This window comes from Culex quinquefasciatus, chromosome 2 (genome assembly GCF_015732765.1).
Source record: "Culex quinquefasciatus strain JHB chromosome 2, VPISU_Cqui_1.0_pri_paternal, whole genome shotgun sequence".
Taxonomy (NCBI): domain Eukaryota; kingdom Metazoa; phylum Arthropoda; class Insecta; order Diptera; family Culicidae; genus Culex; species Culex quinquefasciatus.
This window is the reverse complement of record NC_051862.1, coordinates 216633526-216654127: the sequence shown is the minus strand read 5'-3', so window position 1 is coordinate 216654127 and position 20602 is coordinate 216633526. Positions and strand designations below refer to the sequence as shown.

At 32.1% G+C, this 20602-nt stretch overlaps 2 long non-coding RNA genes across 2 annotated transcripts; one reads left to right on the top strand and one right to left on the bottom strand.

The window, feature by feature from the left end:
- Positions 1-4052: 4052 nt before the first annotated feature.
- LOC119767181 lies at positions 4053-5620 on the bottom strand. The gene is made up of 4 exons (XR_005277374.1): positions 5337-5620; positions 5025-5215; positions 4428-4568; positions 4053-4366 (listed from the first exon to the last, which is right to left on the bottom strand). It is a non-coding gene; the product is annotated as an uncharacterized LOC119767181 (long non-coding RNA).
- Positions 5621-13261: 7641 nt separating this feature from the next.
- Positions 13262-14657, top strand: LOC119765900. The gene is made up of 3 exons (XR_005276919.1): positions 13262-13484; positions 13612-13779; positions 14561-14657. It is a non-coding gene; the product is annotated as an uncharacterized LOC119765900 (long non-coding RNA).
- The last annotated feature ends 5945 nt before the right edge of the window (positions 14658-20602 follow it).

Sequence of the window (20602 nt, the reverse complement as noted above, 5' to 3'; positions counted from 1 at the left end):
AATATTCTGCAGATATTTAAAAAAATGTCTATCAAAACATCTGACTTCTGCTTTGAATTCCCGAGCCTGTTCAGTTGGTCCCACACAACGAGACGTCCCACTTACGTTTCAAGCCTAATTAATTCCATCTAATTTGGCCCACCCTGAGCTTTCATCTAGTCGTCCACGAGGCATACTTCAAATCACACACACACACCCACCACACGAGAGGGTGCTCAACTCGGTCATGGCCAACTACTACGGAGTCCTCGCTGCAAACGTTGCAGAACAGCACCACTTGGGCGCAGATCAGGTCCCAGGAGGACGCCACTGGAATCCGATCAGCACTTGACAAATTTGCGTGTGCGAAATTGCACTAATCCTGGCCTGGCCACGCACGCAGGGTGACCCCTCCGGGGAATCCCCGGGAACAACATTCACAAGTGGTCTCAAGTGAGTGCCGGTGCACAGAATTGTGTGAGTGCCGGACATGGCCTACTGTTAGTGAATCGGGACCACTTCTGAAAGGAGGGGAATTTCACACACAGAAGGTTGGGGGCGAAGGGGGTCAAGTGGACGCACCTCAAACGCATATATCCCGACTAATTCCGGGCATAAGCCAGTTCCAATTCCGCTCCGGTATCAATTGTCACACAGGACACTGGCGGGGGAGGACGACCGTGTTCAACCTTCTCTCCGTTGGATGCTATGAATGGAAATGTCACACGCTGGTGCTGCTTCGGCTGGTGTTGCATTTGAATGTCAAGTGACAAAGTGCAGTTTTCCCGGTGTGCAGGTTTGAAGTTTGGACAGTGGGAAATTTCTTCTAACTCTTTTTTAATTTTTATTAAAACAGTCTATTTTTGTATGAAATTATGAGTCCTCTAAAAATTGTACTTCAATCAAAATTTTGAAAAGGGGCCGTCCATAAACCATGAGCCAAAATAATAGGAAAAACGTAAAATAGTGTTTGATTTCTTGACGAAAAATGTCAATTTTAAATAAAAAAGTTAACCATGCGGACAGAAATTTCCTGTCCCATTTTGATGTCATGAGGTGTTCTTATTTTAAGTGGTTGATTATGATGTCAGAAACAATGTTTTCGATTTATAAAAAAGTCACTTTTTAACAAAAGTATATGTATCATTGAATGCTACATTTATTTCCAAGGATTAAAATGTCTGTCAATATGATTTGACCAAATTTCGAGTTTTTACATTCTCCCTGACGGAATAATGCGCATTTTATTTTCTTTTTTTGGAAATGCTTATTTATTTATTTTGCCTTCCTCACTGAGGTAAGGCTATAATCCTGCTCTAAAAATGGACTTCGTATAAAAACGTCGTAGACCCACCTTCATGTATACATATCGACTCAGAATCGAAAACTGAACAAATGTCTGTGTGTATGTGTGTGTGTATGTGTGTGTGTATGTGTGTGTATGTATGTATGTGACCAACAAACTAGCTCATGTTTCTCGGCACTGGCTGAACCGATTTGAGCCGAACTTGTTGCATTCGACTTGGTTTAGGGTCCCATAGATCGAGTTTTATACAGATTGAAGTTTCGATAAGTAGTTCAAAAGTTATGTATAAAAATGTGTTTTCACATATATTTGGATCTCACTTAACTGTATGTAAACTATGTCCGGGTCCATCATCCAACCCATCGTTGGTTAGGTTATCAAAAGGCCTTTCCAACAAATCCAAAACATTGAAGATCTGGCAACCCTGTCTCGAGATATGGCCACTTAAGTGATATCGATGTACTTTTTTGAAGCCGGATCTCATTTAAATGTATGTAAACTACGTCCGGGTCCATCATCCGACCCATCGTTGGTTAGATTATCAAAAGACCTTTCCAACGAGTCTAAAACATTGAAGATCTGGCAGCCCTGTCTCGAGATATGGCCACTTAAGTGATATTGATGTACTTTTTTGAAGCCGGATCTCACTTAAATGTATGTATACTATGTCCGGATCCACCATCCGACCTATTGTTGGTTAACTTATCAAAATAACTTTCCAATGAGTCGAAAACATTGAAGATCTGGCAACCCTGTCTCGAGATATGGCCACTTAAGTGATATTGATGTACTTTTTTGAAGCCGGATCTCACTTAAATGTATGTAAACTATGTCCGGATCCACCTTCCGACCCATTGTTGGTAAGGTTATCAAAAGACCTTTCCATCGAGTCTAAAACATTGAAGATCTGGCAGCCCTGTCTCGAGATATGGCCACTTAAGTGATATTGATGTACTTTTTTGAAGCCGGATCTCACTTAAATGTATGTAAACTATGTCCGGATCCACCATCCGACCTATTGTTGGTTAACTTATCAAAAGAACTTTCCAATGAGTCGAAAACATTGAAGATCTGGCAACCCTGTCTCGAGATATGGCCACTTAAGTGATATTGATGTACTTTTTTGAAGCCGGATCTCACTTAAATGTATGTAAACTATGTCCGGATCCACCATCCGACCCATTGTTGGTAAGGGTAATTTTTTGTATTTTTTTAATCGGCTCATATTTTGTGGCGGTCTTTTCTATGAAAAAAGAAGCCATTTTGCACCATGGATGAATAAGAACCATAGGGAAAAAATAGGAACAAGGATTTTTTTGCCAAACTTCAACTTTTTTCCACAAAAATATCAATTTCCCATTTGGCAACTTTTGAGCCAAAGTAAAGAATGGACAAAAATTTGGTCGCCGAGATATTGTAAGTTTTTGGTTTTTGATGTTTTTGGAGAAAACATTAATTTTATTTTTTTTTCCAGATTTGAATGAAAATCGAATTGCAATCTGAAAGTACTTTAATTTTGTTTTTGATAAGTTTCATCGTTTTCAAGATATAGCCGCTTAAAGTTCAATTTTAACTAAAAAATCCCTGTTTATTTTTTTAAAAAGTGTCCATATTTGTCCATTCCTGATTTTTTTCGAAAATTTAAGGGAATTTCCAATGAAATTGCTAAAGAGACATTGAAGATTTGACCTCTGGTTGCTGATAAACAGTGATTGTTCACTGGAAAAAGAAACAAGAAAATTGAAGTTGTTAAAGTCTCATTCCAACATTTCCACATTTTCTAATGCCAATATCTCAGCTACTAATGGTCCAACTTTCAATGTTGAAATATGAAACATTTGTGAAATTTGATGTTCCTTTGGATTTTTTTTTTTTAAATTTTGGTATCAAGACGAACATTCAAAAGGGCCAAAGCATTCAATATTATGCCCCTTTGACCATTTATACCAGTTTCGGATGCAGAGTCGAAAATCCTGATAAAATTGGAAAAAAATAATAAAATTAACCAAAATGTTTCGGGTCAGAATTTACGAAGATTTATTTCTTCGTAGAGAAAATTTAATGAATTGTGAAAAAAATGCTTTTGAATTTGAGGAATGAAGTTTAACGGTGATTTATTGATTTATTCTTGAATCAAGCGTACATAAAAGTTTAATATAATAAGTGAACTAGTGAAAAACCCTCCCTCTTCTGCTAGTTTACAAGATTGTCACTTTGTAGGTTTCTAAAAAAAATGCAATGTTTTTGAATTCGCTAAAATTGAATTTTCATTTTTATTTTTAGAAAGCAAAAACTCAAATACTGACCGATAGTAGCATAATATGATACAAATATCGAGAATAAATATCATCCCGCATAAAGATTTCTGATGAACTTACAGTAAATTTTAACGTTACAAAACAATAAAATATATTGTCATTTTGGCAGTGTTTTAACAGTAGACAGCATCGTTTTTTAAGATAATTTGCGTCGTATTTTGGGATTTTACCATAAAAAGGGGGGTTGTTATGCACCGGTACCATAAAAATTTCGAAATTTTTCCATACATTTTTTTTCCAAATACGACGCATTTTACTGTTAATCTAATGTTGCATTTTTCATCCAAAAACTCGTCCTGACTATAGAAAACATCATACATTAATAATAAAAACAGCAAGCATTACAATGGATTGCACGGTCAATCTTCAGTTCTTCATGGTTTTTTCCCTACTAAATGGTACTGTAAAAACTATATTCGGACAGTGAAATAAATAATAACTACAGTATGTTCCATTGTATTTTCATTTTATTTATTTTTTTCTCTTCACTAAATTATACTGTACTTTTTTTGCTGGCCCAGAAAGCTGTGTACGTTTGTGTGTGTGTGTGTGTGTGTGACAAATCATGGTTTCTTAAATTTTCCTCCGCCACGGCAATCCTTCCCCCGTCGCTGAAGATGCCACGTTCGCTCACGGTTGATTTTGACCTTTTGCATGCTGAATCTTCACACGAACTCCTTCTACCCTTTTCGCACTCCTTCTGCATCTGTAGTAGCGCACAGCCAGCAAACGCCAGATCGATTCGGTGATTCAAACAAGCAGCCTGCGGAATTGAACAGTTACTGTAAATACTTCGAGTTTTGTTTTCCCCTGTTCCTGCTTACCTGTTTGTGCTGGGAGTGTTCTATTGGTGATCAAGTGACCCATGGGCGATGGTGTTCCTCTGTCTTCGGATGATTGCGGCCGAACTGAAACTCCCCTGCAGCATTACTTGGCTCACACCTAATACAGGATCGAGAAAGTCCCTGCAAAAGAGAAAAAGAAAAAAAAATAGTTAGCCGAAACAACAAAAAATGGTTTATTTTCAAGCAGGTCACGGAAAATATTTCTAGAGTTTGATGGTGCTGCGAAGCTAATTGCCACCCCCACAATCAGTTTCGATTCGAATCGTATCGCGCACATTCTCACTTTTAATTTTTCGTTACGAATTCTGTTCCATCTGAACTGGGCCGTAGCTCTGCCCTCCTCCAACTGTTTTTGGAAGCATTGACATAACCAAACTTTTCAGCAATTTCCTTAAACGTCAAAACAGTACAAAGTTGTTGCCGAATTCTTTTTTCCGGATCTCTTCCGGAAAAAATCCGGCAATAAATGTGTATTGTTTGACGTTTGCGATGGATGCCGAGAAATTTCAAACAAATCACTTGATGCATTGGACGAAAGAAAATTTTCCAAGAAACAACCACAGAGCAACTACTCACCTGAGTTCATCACTCGTCAGAACTATCCAACCAACACCGCGGGAACGCGTTCAGCACCTTGCGTGTTGTGCTCCGTCTAGAAGGCTACACCTTGACGGCGGCCGGGAAAGTCCGCAGCTGGCGCTGGGCCTCCTTTTCCCAATCGAGCGCCTCCGTCCGTAGCGTTGAATCCCGTAAATTGGAAGAAGTCCCTGTAAAAATGAGAAAAAAACACAAGCAGTTAACTTAGGCAAGCAGGCCATGAAAAATGTCTGCTGCTGCTGCGGGTGGAATTCCGCCCCTCCCAAATCTCAAGAATAAGAAAATACTTACCCAAATATTAAAATTCTGCCATCCTGGAGCTGTTCTGGTTCGGTCCCCCGGCGGATTTGACGCCGGAAGTTGTTTTTTACAAGCACACGCGCACGCAAACTGCTGCCAACACATTCAGGATTGAACACGCGCGCGATTGAAAAAGTTGACAGCTCGCTCAATCATAGTGCGTTCGTTTCATGAGCGTCGGCTGCACAGATTCGGTATCATGGTGTGTTCGTTTCATGAGCGTCGGCTGCAAAGTTTTAATGTCATGGTTCGTTCGTTTTATTTATGATCCTGATTTCTAGATTAATTTTTCAAAACTAACATTGCGCCATGGGTTTCTTATGTACATAGGACCTTTTGCAAAAGTGAGCGAGATTTATTTAATATCTTTTTTAGTCAGCAAAAATGTTTAAATGTTTAAATGTTTAAATGTTTAAATGTTTAAATGTTTAAATGTTTAAATGTTTAAATGTTTAAATGTTTAAATGTTTAAATGTTTAAATGTTTAAATGTTTAAATGTTTAAATGTTTAAATGTTTAAATGTTTAAATGTTTAAATGTTTAAATGTTTACATGTTTAAATGTTTAAGTGTTTAAATGTTTAAATGTTTAAATGTTTAAATGTTTAAATGTTTAAATGTTTAAATGTTTAAATGTTTAAATGTTTAAATGTTTAAATGTTTAAATGTTTAAATGTTTAAATGTTTAAATGTTTAAATGTTTAAATGTTTAAATGTTTAAATGTTTAAATGTTTAAATGTTTAAATGTTTAAATGTTTAAATGTTTAAATGTTTAAATGTTTAAATGTTTAAATGTTTAAATGTTTAAATGTTTAAATGTTTAAATGTTTAAATGTTTAAATGTTTAAATGTTTAAATGATTAAATGTTTAAATGTTTAAATGTTTAAATGTTTAAATGTTTAAATGTTTAAATGTTTAAATTTTTAAATGTTTAAATGTTTAAATGTTTAAATGTTTAAATGTTTAAATGTTTAAATGTTTTAATGTTTAAATGTTTAAATGTTTAAATGTTTTAATGTTTTAATGTTTTAATGTTTTAATGTTTTAATGTTTTAATGTTTTAATGTTTTAATGTTTTAATGTTTTAATGTTTTAATGTTTAAATGTTTTAATATTTTAATATTTTAATGTTTTAATATTTTAATAATTTAATATTTAAATATTTTAATATTTTAATTTTTTATTATGTTAATATTTTAATGTTTTAATGTTTAAATGTTTTAATATTTTAATATTTTAATATTTTAATATTTTAATATTTTAATATTTGAATATTTGAATATTTGAATATTTTAATATTTTAATATTTTAATATTTTTTATATTTTAATATTTTAATATTTTAATATTAAACAAAACACTTGATCAACATATCCTAATTTCCTATTTTGTGTTTGTAAAAGTTTGAGTATTGTAAATTTTTACTGTTACTAATTTTTTTAAAAAATACATCAGGAGAAAACCAATATAAAAACCATGCAATTTTCTGTAACCATACGCTTTACGGTAGCTTATTTGTTATAATTTTATGAGACTTCCAATAACAAAACCTTTCAATTAGTTGTAACCATGAATATTATAGTAGCTTCATCGTCATTCCAATAAAGTTCGAAAACGTCAACAATAAACTTACCATAAATATCATAATATGTATTGTAATTGCATGGTTTTAACAGTGCAAATCATCATATAATTTTATGCGGGATTCTTATTTAAAAAAATAAACTGTCTTATGTCCGTACAATGGAGTACCGGATTCGAATGGTAGAAATGACAGATCTCTCATAAGGAATACATTGTAGAAAAAAGCAAAAACTGCCCGAATGGAAACAAAACAAAAAACACGTACTTGTGGTGATATCTCCTGAGAGGCAAACAAAGCCACAACAAATTTATGCTTTTCAAGTGAACTGAATTTATTTCTTATTCAATTATCTTTTCTGAGATGTCAACTGAGCAATTAATTTATTCTTGTCATCTCGGTCTCCAGGAACTGACCAGAGCACGTTTGCGATAGAGAAAATAAATTATATTTACATTTCCAAGCTACCGAACCCCAACTTTGACCACGTAACACTCGAGCAAAAACCCACTCTGCCAAATGATCTACACTTATCCTGGCAGCAGCAGCTGCAAACCAGCCTTTAGCATTTGAATTAATATGTAATGTAATAATCATGACATAACACATTCTTTCCGGGTTTTCCCCAAACCCCAAACCCTAACCCAGCAAACGCCCGATCCATTATTCTCACAGCCAACAACAACTTGGTGTGGAACCTGCTCTGCCCCTACTGTACATCGAGTTGCACTTGATCTAATTTGCTTAATGTCAAGTTTTGTTGGGCCCCAGGATTAGGTGGTGTGTGTGTGTGAATGTGCTTGTTGCATACGCAATTTAGCCTGTTACGCAGCAGCAGCAGCAGCAGTAGTGTTGAGTGTCATCCCTGCCCTGGTAGAAAGTGGTGTCGAGTGTTAGTTTTGCTGGACGTGTCACCCCGACACATGATGGTGCTGCTGCTGGAGCCGAACAGCGAAGAGTACTTATGCAAATGTCGCCTCCGGAACTCCGTAACTGGCCGGGGATTTCCCATGGTTTGTTGGCTTTTAGGAGGCGTTTCTCGGGCGGTCGAAACGGATGCTGCGAATGCCATAATTAATTACCGTATGTGTTGAAATGGTTGAGCGTAACTGTACGCGAGCAAACTGCTTCAGTGTGAGAAAATGGTGGAGGTTCGTGTGAAAATATCAAAAATAATAAATTGTTAATCCATCTTTCAGCTTTCATTAAGCGACTGCCAACGTTGATTAGATATTGTACCCCTTTTTAGCATGATTTTTGAGAAATATCAAGGTTATTTTAAAACGTTAATGTGGATTTGGAAAACAATAACAAAATCTAGAATTATGTTCAGAAAAAACCCCATAAATTTGTCTGGAAACTTTGAAGATTGGACCTTTGGTTGAAAAGAAACAGCCACAAATGAACCGGCAAATTTTTATTTGGTTATCACTCAAATTGCACTCAGCTTTCAATTGCTGACATTTCAGCAACTTTAGATACACATTACAATTAAAGAAAATGATTTTTTTAATTGTTCTGACAGGAATTTGATCGAAACTTCATCTCTATATGAACATTCTTCAAATATAAGTTTTCTATCATGTTTTTTTTTACTTTGAATGTGTCAAAAAAGAAACCCGGGCAGACGGTAATAACAAAATACATACCATTTAAATAACAAATACTGTTAAAATAACAGAAAGTTTTACAGATTCTTCTTCAACAATCCATTTTTGCATGAGGGTTTAATAACAGTTGGTTGAAAGCCAAAACAACTTTGGATTTTTTTTTGTTATGGAGGAATACCTCCAACTATTATTGGGATGATCGGATTAGTTGTTAAAATATCCAAAAATAATAACAAAGATTTGTTAGATGAATAACTAAAAATGTTATTATTACAAAAACCATCCAATAACAAAAAAAAATCATAACGACGAAGAACTTATCTTGTTATAAATAACATAAAATGTTATTGGCATGGTATTTTCAAATATCAAAAAATGTTATTCCCAAGTTATTTCCGACTGCTCGGGAACTCTAAATCACTTATTTTTTATAATATAATAATTTACAGGTTTGGTGATTTGGCTTGTTCTCTGTGATTTTGCCACACAGAAAAACAAAAATAATGGTAATATTCATAACAGAATGGTGACCGATTTTGTGTCAAAAAAATCTGTAGTATTACATTGGAATCTGGTGATTTTTCATCAGTTTCTGATGAATATTCATCAGGATCACTGTTTTTACAATTTTAGGTTTTTAGCACATTACACACAAAGATTTATTTTACCGAATTCGGTAGTAGATAAAGTTTAGATCGGTAAATCATCTGTAAAATGAACTAAATATTACCGAATATCGGTTTTATGATGAACAATAATGAACTTTATTACCGAATTTTGGTAATTTTCAGTTTACCGAACTGTCCCGCAGTTGAAAACTCGGTAAAAAAAATAAGTGTGTTTATCGCCAATAATGGATGATAACTCATTTTTGAAAACTTTCTAAAATCGCATAATTCAACCATTTCATATTAAATTTTCAATACTTTTACAAAGAATATATTTTTTCAAAATCTTGTAAATTTCCAAGTTTTTAACTTGGAAATTTACTAGATTTTGAAAAAATATATATATATATATAATACCGTATTTTTCGAAAATACTAAAATTTTCATAATTTGCAATCTGGGTATCATGGAAGTGAAATGTTAGATGGATTGTATGTTTTTTAGATTTATTATAGTAATTTTTTTGGAAAATAAATAAAATAATAAATTACCGTTTTTTTTTAAATACTCAAATTTTCAAAATATTCAATATGGATATCAAACGAATTAATTTTTTTTTTCAACTTTTTAGAGTTTTTTTTAAAATACTAGAATTACCATATTTTTCGAAATATGCAATATGAGTAGCAAACGAAGCTAAAATTAATTTGCATTCTCACAAAAAAAAGTTTTTTTTTAAATACAAAAAAAAAATCATTAAAATTCCGTATTTTTTTCAAAAATACTTATTTTTTTAAGTCTGTAATATGGGTAATTTGTGAAAATTTCGGTAATTCAAAAAACTGTTGCAAAAAAAACTATCTTAATTCACCTATGTGGTTGATGCCTTCCTCACTTTTCAATATGAGTGGTTTGGACACAAATTTCAGCTATTTTTTTATCCAGAAAAAAGCACATAGATATATCTTAAGTGATCATAACTCGAGACTTGGTTGCCAGATCTTGGCTTGAAGAAATTTTTTTTAAACCAGTATGATTTTTAATTTACTTTTTTTTAAGTAAATTAAAAAAATAATTAACAATACATCATACAACATTATGTTAATTTTAAAGGTTTCATTTTGGATGGTTGAATTTTCCCTTTTTTATGTACCCCTTTCCAGATGTAATTAACACAATGATTCCTTTTAACTTTGTTTAAAGATTTTTTTTATAAATTAATATTTCATAAAAAAAATAATAATAATAATAATGTTGATGCCAGTAGCGTACACAGTAATAACATGTGTTGATTTTGAAGGTTTAAAATTGTGTGGTGTAATATTATCCCTTTTATGATGTAATATCTGGGTGCAGAATAGTGGTCCGCACAGCGGCCTCAATTTGAAACTGTCAAAGCGGAACCAATCTAATGTCTGAAAAATGATGCCAAGAAGTGGCAAGTATTGTAATCGATCTTTAATTTATTTTGTCAGGGATAAAAAAGGCAAGGGCCCGAATAAAATTATATGATGATTTGTATTGTCAAAACCATGAAGTTACAATAGATATTATAATATTTATGGTAAGTTTATGGTTGATTTTTTTTTAACTTCATTGGAATGACGATAAAGTTATCGTAGATTTCATGGTTACAGCAAATTTCATGGTTTTGTTATTGGAAATGTTATAAATTGAAACAATAAAACTACTGTACATTTCATGAATACAGCAAATATTATGGTTTTGTTATTGGAAATCTCATAACGCATTTTTTTCCAATTTTTTGTTACAGTAAGTTTCATTGTAATGTTATAGTTGCATAGTGTGAACTTTTTTTGAACGATTTTTTTCAAATAATGCGAATCATGTAATAAAAGTATTGAAAATATAAAAATATAAAAATATTAAAATATTAGAATAGTAAAATATTAGAATAGTAAAATATTAAAATATTAAAATATTAAAATATTAAAATATTAAAATATTAAAATATTAAAATTTTAAAATATTAAAATATTGAAATATTAAAAACTTAAAATATTAAAATATTAAAATATTAAAATATTAAAATATTACAATATTAAAATATTAAAATATTAAAATATTAAAATATTAAAATATTAAAATATTAAAATATTAAAATATTAAAATATTAAAATATTAAAATATTAAAATATTAAAATATTAAAATATTAAAATATTAAAATATTAAAATATTAAAATATTAAAATATTAAAATATTAAAATATTAAAATATTAAAATATTAAAATATTAAAATATTAAAATATTAAAATATTAAAATATTAAAATATTAAAATATTAAAATATTAAAATATTAAAATATTAAAATATTAAAATATTAAAATATTAAAATATTAAAATATTAAAATATTAAAATATTAAAATATTAAAATATTAAAATTTTAAAATATTAAAATATAGAAATATTAAAAACTTAAAATATTAAAATATTAAAATATTAAAATATTAAAATATTAAAATATTAAAATATTAAAATATTAAAATATTAAAATATTAAAATATTAAAATATTAAAATATTAAAATATTAAAATATTAAAATATTAAAATATTAAAATATTAAAATATTAAAATATTAAAATATTAAAATTTTAAAATATTAAAATATAGAAATATTAAAAACTTAAAATATTAAAATATTAAAATATTAAAATATTAAAATATTAAAATATTAAAATATTAAAATATTAAAATATTAAAATATTAAAATATTAAAATATTAAAATATTAAAATATTAAAATATTAAAATATTAAAATATTAAAATATTAAAATATTAAAATATTAAAATATTAAAATTTTAAAATATTGAAATATTAAAAACTTAAAATATTAAAATATTAAAATATTAAAATATTAAAATATTAAAATATTAAAATATTAAAATATTAAAATATTAAAATATTAAAATATTAAAATATTAAAATATTAAAATATTAAAATATTAAAATATTAAAATATTAAAATATTAAAATATTAAAATATTAAAATATTAAAATATTAAAATATTAAAATATTAAAATATTAAAATATTAAAATATTAAAATATTAAAATATTAAAATATTAAAATATTAAAATATTAAAATATTAAAATATTAAAATATTAAAATATTAAAATATTAAAATATTAAAATATTAAAATATTAAAATATTAAAATATTAAAATATTAAAATATTAAAATATTAAAATATTAAAATATTAAAAAATTAAAATATTAAAATATTAAAATATTAAAATATTAAAATATTAAAATATTAAATTATTAAAATCTTAAAATATTAAAATATTAAAATATTACATATAAACATTTAAACATTTAAACATTTAAAAATTTAAACATTTAAACATTCAAACATTTAAACATTTAAACATTCAAACATTTAAATATTTAAATATTTAAACATTTAAACATTTAAACATTTAAATATTTAAATATTTAAACATTTAAACATTTAAACATTTAAACATTTAAACATTTAAACATTTAAACATTTAAACATTTAAACATTTAAACATTTAAACATTTAAACATTTAAACATTTAAACATTTAAACATTTAAACATTTAAACATTTAAACATTTAAACATTTAAACATTTAAACATTTAAACATTTAAACATTTAAACATTTAAACATTTAAACATTTAAACATTTAAACATTTAAACATTTAAACATTTAAACATTTAAACATTTAAACATTTAAACATTTAAACATTTAAACATTTAAACATTTAAACATTTAAACATTTAAACATTTAAACATTTAAACATTTAAACATTTAAACATTTAAACATTTAAACATTTAAACATTTAAACATTTAAACATTTAAACATTTAAACATTTAAACATTTAAACATTTAAACATTTAAACATTTAAACATTTAAACATTTAAACATTTAAACATTTAAACATTTAAACATTTAAACATTTAAACATTTAAACGTTTAAACATTTAAACATTTAAACATTTAAACGTTTAAACATTTAAACTTTTCAACATTATTGCGAAATAAATAAAAAAAAATCGTAAAAAAGCAATAAATAAGAATCATAAAACGAACGCACCATTATACAGAAACTGTGCAGCCGACGCTCTTGAATCGAACGCACCATGATTGAGCGAGCTGCGAGCTGTCAAACTTTTTCTCTCGCGCGTGTTCATTCATGTTTCGTGTTGGCCGTGTTGGCTGCAGTTTCGAATCGAATTCAAGTTTTACTCGCGTGTGCTTATGAAAAATAACCTCCGTCATCAAATCCGCCGGATGAACGAACCGGAACATCTCCGGGATGGCGGATTTTTCTCACATTTGGGTAAGTTTTTGGAGTTTTATTAATTTTGGAGAAGGCGGAATCCCCCTGAAGCAACAGCAGGTTGTTGCCATGGCCTGCTTCGAAAAATTGTCAAGCTATTCTTTTGTATTATTTGTGTCTTTTTCAGTGGGCGTGTGGAGCTGTTCGGTTACGGGACAAAACCCGCAGTGGAAACGCAGACCCGGCGCATACTGCGGACATTTCCGGCCACCGTCAATAATCCATTCCGAATGGAGGCCTCCAAGATGCCAAGTGCTCGATCTGGAAAAGCTACGAGGAGTTCGAACATCTTCGTGTGAGTATTTGACATTTTATTCTATTGGAAAAGGATAGAGCCACGGGGCGGAATCCCACTCCGCAGTAGGCAAGAAAACTGTGACGTAGCAAATGAGCTCAAAGAACTCAGTGGTTTGATAGGTGTCGTTTTCACGACTTAACATTTCTTTTTTGAATTTGAATTTGCTTCCGATTGCGCGAAACGTCAAAACCTGAGTTTTTTCGGATAAGTGTGCATCTGTCCGTGTTCGTGTACGCGCAATTGACCACGTAGTTGCCTGTTCCTTGTCGTTCCCGTGGCCGTGCTCTAGGCTGTGTCCTTGTCCGAACTCCTGACCGTGTTCGTGTCTGTGCTTCTGGCCGTTTTCGTGTCCCTGGCCGTGTAGGTGCCTGTTCCTGGCCATTCCCGTGGCCTTGTCCTTGTCGTGCTCCTAACCGTGTTTGTGTCCATGCGAAACGGAACAACCGGAACAAAATTTTGAGTCCCGGCACTGACACCTGTCAAAAAGTTCATTTGGTTTATTTATGTTGTATTTCGTGAGAGCTAAATTTATTTGATTCTATCTTGTTCGAGTGTCAGAAGTAGAATCGTGAATGAATGCTTGAATGATTGATGGTTGCTTCGATTGCTTGAATGGGTTGCTTCGTTAGTCCAGGGTGTGCAACAATTTACCTTTGAGGTTAAGTTCCGAGCTTTTCTCATTTGTAGCAGTAGACATTTTCCGTGGCTTGCTTGGGCAGGCCGATGTGTTTTCTTTTAGGTTACCTATTTTTAACGTATTGTTTTTTTTCGATTACAGAGTCTACTACTTCCAACGCGGATGCTCGTAGACGTGAAATGCGGACATTCCAGTTTGCCATCATGGTTCCTTTCTTGGTGGCAACGTAAATTCCTGAAGCAGCAGGACATTTGAAGATGAAGAAGTGGACGTAAGTTGTGGGATGCAGGCTGTGTAAATTGATTCTAATTGTGTTTTTTTTACATTTGCAGTCTCGACAAAACGGAGCTTTTGGCCGACAGCTTGAAGCGGAATTACGAAAGAAAACGTCGAAGGGAGCCCAACGACAGTTTCAACTCGACCGCGGCGGTGATTAAAGGAAACCCTTCCTGAATGGCGAGATGCTGGACGGACGGCGGTGACGAAAATCCTGACGGGAGTTGTGAATGATGAGTAATAAGAAAAGCTTGGTTTGTTTCTAATAAATTGTTTCATTTTTGAAGTTCAATTTAAAAAAAACTGTGTAAATGAAACTAAAATAAAATAAAACATACTGTTAATTTAAGGAAAATACCGTAAAACATACCATAAATAAAATAAAAGTACAATAAAACCTGCTGTAGTTATTATTTATTTCAATGTACGAATATAGTTTAAACAGTACTATTTAGCAGGGAAAAAATCTTGAAGAACTATACATTTACTGTGAAATCCATTGTGAAGGTTACTGTATTTGTTGTAAATGTATGATGTTTTCTATAGTCAGGGCAAGTTTTTGAATGAAAAATGCAACATTAGATTAACAGTAAAATGCGTCGTATTTGGAAAAAAAATGTATGGAAAAATTTCGAAATTTTTATGGTACCGGTGCATAACAACCCCCCTTTTTTATGGTAAAGTCCCAAAATACGACGCAAATTATCTTAAAAAACGATGCTGTCTACTGTTAAAACACTGTCAAAATGACATTATATTTTATCGTTTTGTAACGTTAAAATTTACTGTAAGTTCATCAGAAAACTTTATGCGGGGGCGTCGAGCTTTTGAGGTATTCAAAGTCTACAAATCGTAAGAAAAGGGATTAAATCGAGATTGTCATAATTCGCCGCTAACATTTCCATAAACGCTATGTCTCACGCAAAACCTATGTTTACGACGAATTATCAGTAACTGTGAATGGCGCCTGTCAAATCACATTGAATAATCTCCTGTATTATCACCTCGCTTCAAAGATACATAATCTCGTAACTTCTATCCGGTTGCTCTTCTGATTCACAAAATTCCCTCACTTCTGACGCAATTTTTCATCACGTTGAAATCAAAGAAGGACTCTTTTGGCCGCCCATCGTTTAATCTTTGAACAAAAAAAAAAAAAAAAGCACGAAGAACTTAATTTATCATCGAAAACTTTAATATCATCAGATCCAAAATGTTTCAATACGAGTCAATTCAGCAGCAAAAAATATGTCACACTTGAGCTTGAACAAAGCCTTCTACTTTGTTTATGTTTACATCTGTAGTGCAGTTGTATTAGTGAGGAGAGGTGGGGATCATTCGGAAATCACGTTACGCATTCTGTCTTTTCAGCACCCAGTGTAATATTACCATGGTTTTTGTTACTGACTAACTTTAACAATTTTTATCAGTAATTTGTAAAAGCTTTAGCAATAAGTCAAAGCAATCCCGTATCTTGATGGCACAGTTTGAAGTGATTAAATCGAATTTTTAAATCTTTTTAAAAAAAAAAATGATTTCTTAAAGGTAAGATTGATGGAAATCAGGGCATCTCGAATTGACCTATGGCACACTCTTGACCTCAATTTAGACTGAAAAAGTGGCATTTCAAAGATAAAGTGGTAAATTTACACATTCCCATTTTTAATATTGTAATTTTTGGCTATGTAGATAACAGAAAAAATATACTTTTATCTTAAAACGTATATCACAGTTTGTAATTTATTTCAATTTTTATTTTACTGATTAATCAATCTTAATTCCTTTATACAGTATGTAAAAAAAGTATTTACACCCCTTGGGCACTATGCACATTTTGTGATGAAACATATAAAAAAATTAAAGTTTGACAGGAACCTAGTACTACGTTTTGTTCAGAAACTTATGCCAAACATTTTGCTACAAAAGCTCATGAAAAGATGATTTCTATAAAGTTATATAACAAATACTATTACGAAAATAAAAAGGTGCAAAAAGTTTGTACACCTTTCGAAAAATTAACATAAATAATGTTATTTGTTGACAAATCACCATAAATCCAGTCTCCCAACTCCAAATAGGCATCCTTGACTGATTAAAAGAATTTGGATTGAATATAAAGTTTACTAACTACTTAGTATAAAAGTTTATATAACTCTGGAAATTCTATATAAAACTTATCTAAACTTAATTTTGCAAACTTTTAATTCAAATAAATGTCAATATATTACCATAGAATTGCTAAATAAACATTTTGGAGTGGGTATAACACCGTTTTGGGGGTATTTGTATCGATAGAATAGATTTTTCGTTGGAATTTCGTACCAACCCGGAATTACGTCGTCGGAAAATCCGCCGGCATCTGAACCGGTCCACGATTCACAAGTCAACCTATGTGGCATCAGAAAGGGCATAAAATTTCCGATCTTTTGATACCCATACATCCAGGTTTTCTATAAAACCCACGTTTTTAAATACCTAAGCAAAAACGTTGTTATGGTTTCGTTTGAGCAACCTGCCAAAAATGTATGGAATTTCGTGATTCTTGTTCTCGTGGATCAATCTTACTTTTTGCCCAGGTATTTAAAAACGTAGGTTTTAAAGAAAACCTAGATGTATGGGTATCAAAAGATCGGAAATTTTATGCCCTTTACGATTCCACATAGGTTGGCTTGTGAATCGTGGACCGGTTCGGATGCCGGCGGATTTTCCTACGACGTAATTCCGGGTTGGTACGAAATTCCAACGAAAAATCTATTCTATCGATACAAATACCCCCAAAATGGTATTATACCCACTCCAAAATGTTTATTTAGCAATTCTATGGTAATATATTGACATTTAGTTGAATTAAAAATTTGCAAAATTAAGTTTAGATAAGTTTCATATAGAATTTCCAGAGTTATATAAACTTTTATACTAAGTAGTTAGTAAACTTTATATTCAATCCAAATTATTGTTTTAATCAGTCAAGGATGCCTATTTGGAGTTGGGAGACTGGATTTATGGTGATTTGTCAACAAATAACATTATTTATGTTAATTTTTCGAAAGGTGTACAAACTTTTTTTGCACCTTTTTTATTTTCGTAAAAATATTTGTTATATAACTTTTTATAGAAATCATCTTTTCATGAGCTTTTTGTAGCAAAATGTTTGGCATGAGTTTCTGAACAAAACGTAGTACTAGGTTCCTGTCAAACTTTAAATTTTTTACATGTTTCATCACAAAATATGCAAAGTGCCCAAGGGGTGTAAATACTTTTTTTACATACTGTATGTATTTCATTGTATTAAAGCGTAATAAACATCACTTTCCAAATCTACTTGTCTGATAAAAATGTTTTCCAAATTATTCTCCCGGCTGCACGTAATGATGTTAACCTGTGATTTTTTGCCCTTTAATTACCTTTTCCCGTAATCCCTTCGGCAACCAGCCGAGCATCCTGGGGCATCCCTTTCCTCCACTCAGCAGCCGGACACACCAATTTGATTAATTTCATCCGTCAGATAGACAGGTGTCAACGGGCGGCAGGGACTGCCGGCCAGGCTTCTGCTACTGCCAGGTCGGTCCCGATTTTGGCCCCTCGGGTCGAGATGAAGTGGGTGGAAATGACCATTCCAAAGGATTTCGATGCTCCTGCCTCGCAGACAGTAAGTAAATGATTGATGATGATTCTCATTTTCATTAAAATTTAAATAAACATTGCACACGCAGATGGCATCGTCGTCGTCGTCGTCGTCCTGTGTCGAATGGGCTGCGGCCGGAACCGGTAATGGTCAGGTGGCATGAGAAATGTCCCCGTTGATGCTGGCTGGTTGTTTTGGATGTATTTTTTGAACTTTTTGATCCAATAGCACACAGTTTGAAATGGGTGACAGCGATGAGTGGAAAGTTTGTGATGAACGTTGAGCGGAAATAGGATAAAAAGTTAAAAATACCTGTGAAATGACTTAAAGTGTGTATTTTGAAGTATTTATTTCCAGCATTTGCATCCAAGTTAGCTTGGAAAGTATTATTGTATGCAAGTTGTATACAATTTTAAATGTATCAGAAAAAAAATAGTTTTTTGATAAATATTGAAAATTTGAGTATCGTTTCCCGTCTCAAATAATCAAAACTGACTTGCACGAGGGCATGTCCACAACGTTGATTGCCTGTATCATTAACTGAGCGACGAGCGAATGCATTTGACAGCATCAGCAAAAGTATGCACGGCGTGTAGTATAAATTGAGGGGTTTCGAGAGCGCTCACCACGCAGTGCCATCTGTCACGGTGCAAACGACAAAGTATTTGAGCCCATCATCCCCCCCAACCTCACCCCCACCCCTCTCAAAACCAATCATTGGATGCCAATCGACCCCCTCCCACGTGGCCACGTGCACGCAGTGCAGTCTGTCTTTTTGGTAGCACTTTTTTTTTGTATTTTGTTGTTAAAATCAAATATTTGCGCCTCTCAATTTCAGCATCGGCAGCTCCACTCGAGTTCGCTGCGGTTTAAACAAATACTGAACTGCCCGGGGGTGGAAATCATCGATTCTGCCGCACGAACCAGATAGCCGGGGCTCGAGTGCGCGAAGATTGACATGTCATTTTTTTCAGTACGCTGTGCGAAAAAGAGGGTGGAAACTGCAATCACACACGACGTATCATCAATCAAATTGATGGGTTGTAATAATGGCGTGTTGGGAAAAGGATGGAACGGCAAGTGCAATGTGGTGTAGAAAGTGTTAGAAAGTTGGTCGTTTTAAGGAAGATACCATTTTCACTATACAAAATTTGATCATGTGTAAATTTTTAGTTTAAAATCTAGGATTATTTAAGTCATCTCTCATCTTTCATCTTTCATTCGTTCTGTTGTTCTGTTGTTCTGTTGTTCTGTTGTTCTGTTGTTCTGTTGTTCTGTTGTTCTGTTGTTCTGTTGTTCTGTTGTTCTGTTGTTCTGTTGTTCTGTTGTTCTGTTGTTCTGTTGTTCGGTTGTTCTGTTGTTCTGTTGTTCTGTTGTTCTGTTGTTCTGTTGTTCTGTTGTTCTGTTGTTCTGTTGTTCTGTTGTTCTATTGTTCTGTTCTTCTGTTTGTTTGATCATGGGTTAGTCTGTTTATCTCTGTAATCTTTTGACAATCTTTGATGAAGTTTGAGTTTTTTAGCAAGCATTTTTAAATATTTTCTGTTACTTTTTTGATTTGTTAAGATGCTTAAATATAAAAAATTGAAAAAATTGACGTTTTCCGGAAACCTAAACCACATCATCATGACCTACAACCAAGCTCATCCTTAGATTCAGCTCGTCCATTATCTTTGATTTCGGCTGCGTACTTCCAACGTACTTCCCTCCCAAAAAAGTAGCCTTCAGTACATTCATTATTTTGATTGATTGATTCGCAGAACGTTGCGAACGACGTCGAACAGAAAGCACCGGCCTCTTCCTCATCCTGCGTGGAGTCAATCTCGGCAGTAAAGAACGCCGGAAAAAAAGAAACGCCCATCGAGTGGAAAGATAAAAAGAGATGTGCTTTCCGTACCAAGAAATGCACCAACCACCACGAAAGCCAAATTGAGATTAATGGGCTGAGCTTTAAAGAAAAAAAGAAAAAAAAAACAGCCCTCAAATCACCCATTAGCCTCCACCCCGGAAATGATTTATCCCGAACCAAATCGATTGAAACATCAAGCTCCTCTCGATGGCGGAAAAAGAATCGAAGCTTTATCTGACGGGAACTTTACGACCCGCTTGCTGGCCCATTGATTTCCGAAGGGGTCCCTAACCTTATCGAATTATAGTGCGTTGTAATCGTAAAGTTAGGCCCGGGTGAAATCGCAAGTCAAGTGGCAAGAACAAAACGACCCAACAATTATCGGAACCTCAAGGTTCCTTCCAGCAGCAGCAGGTTAAACGTCGATAAATTTCCC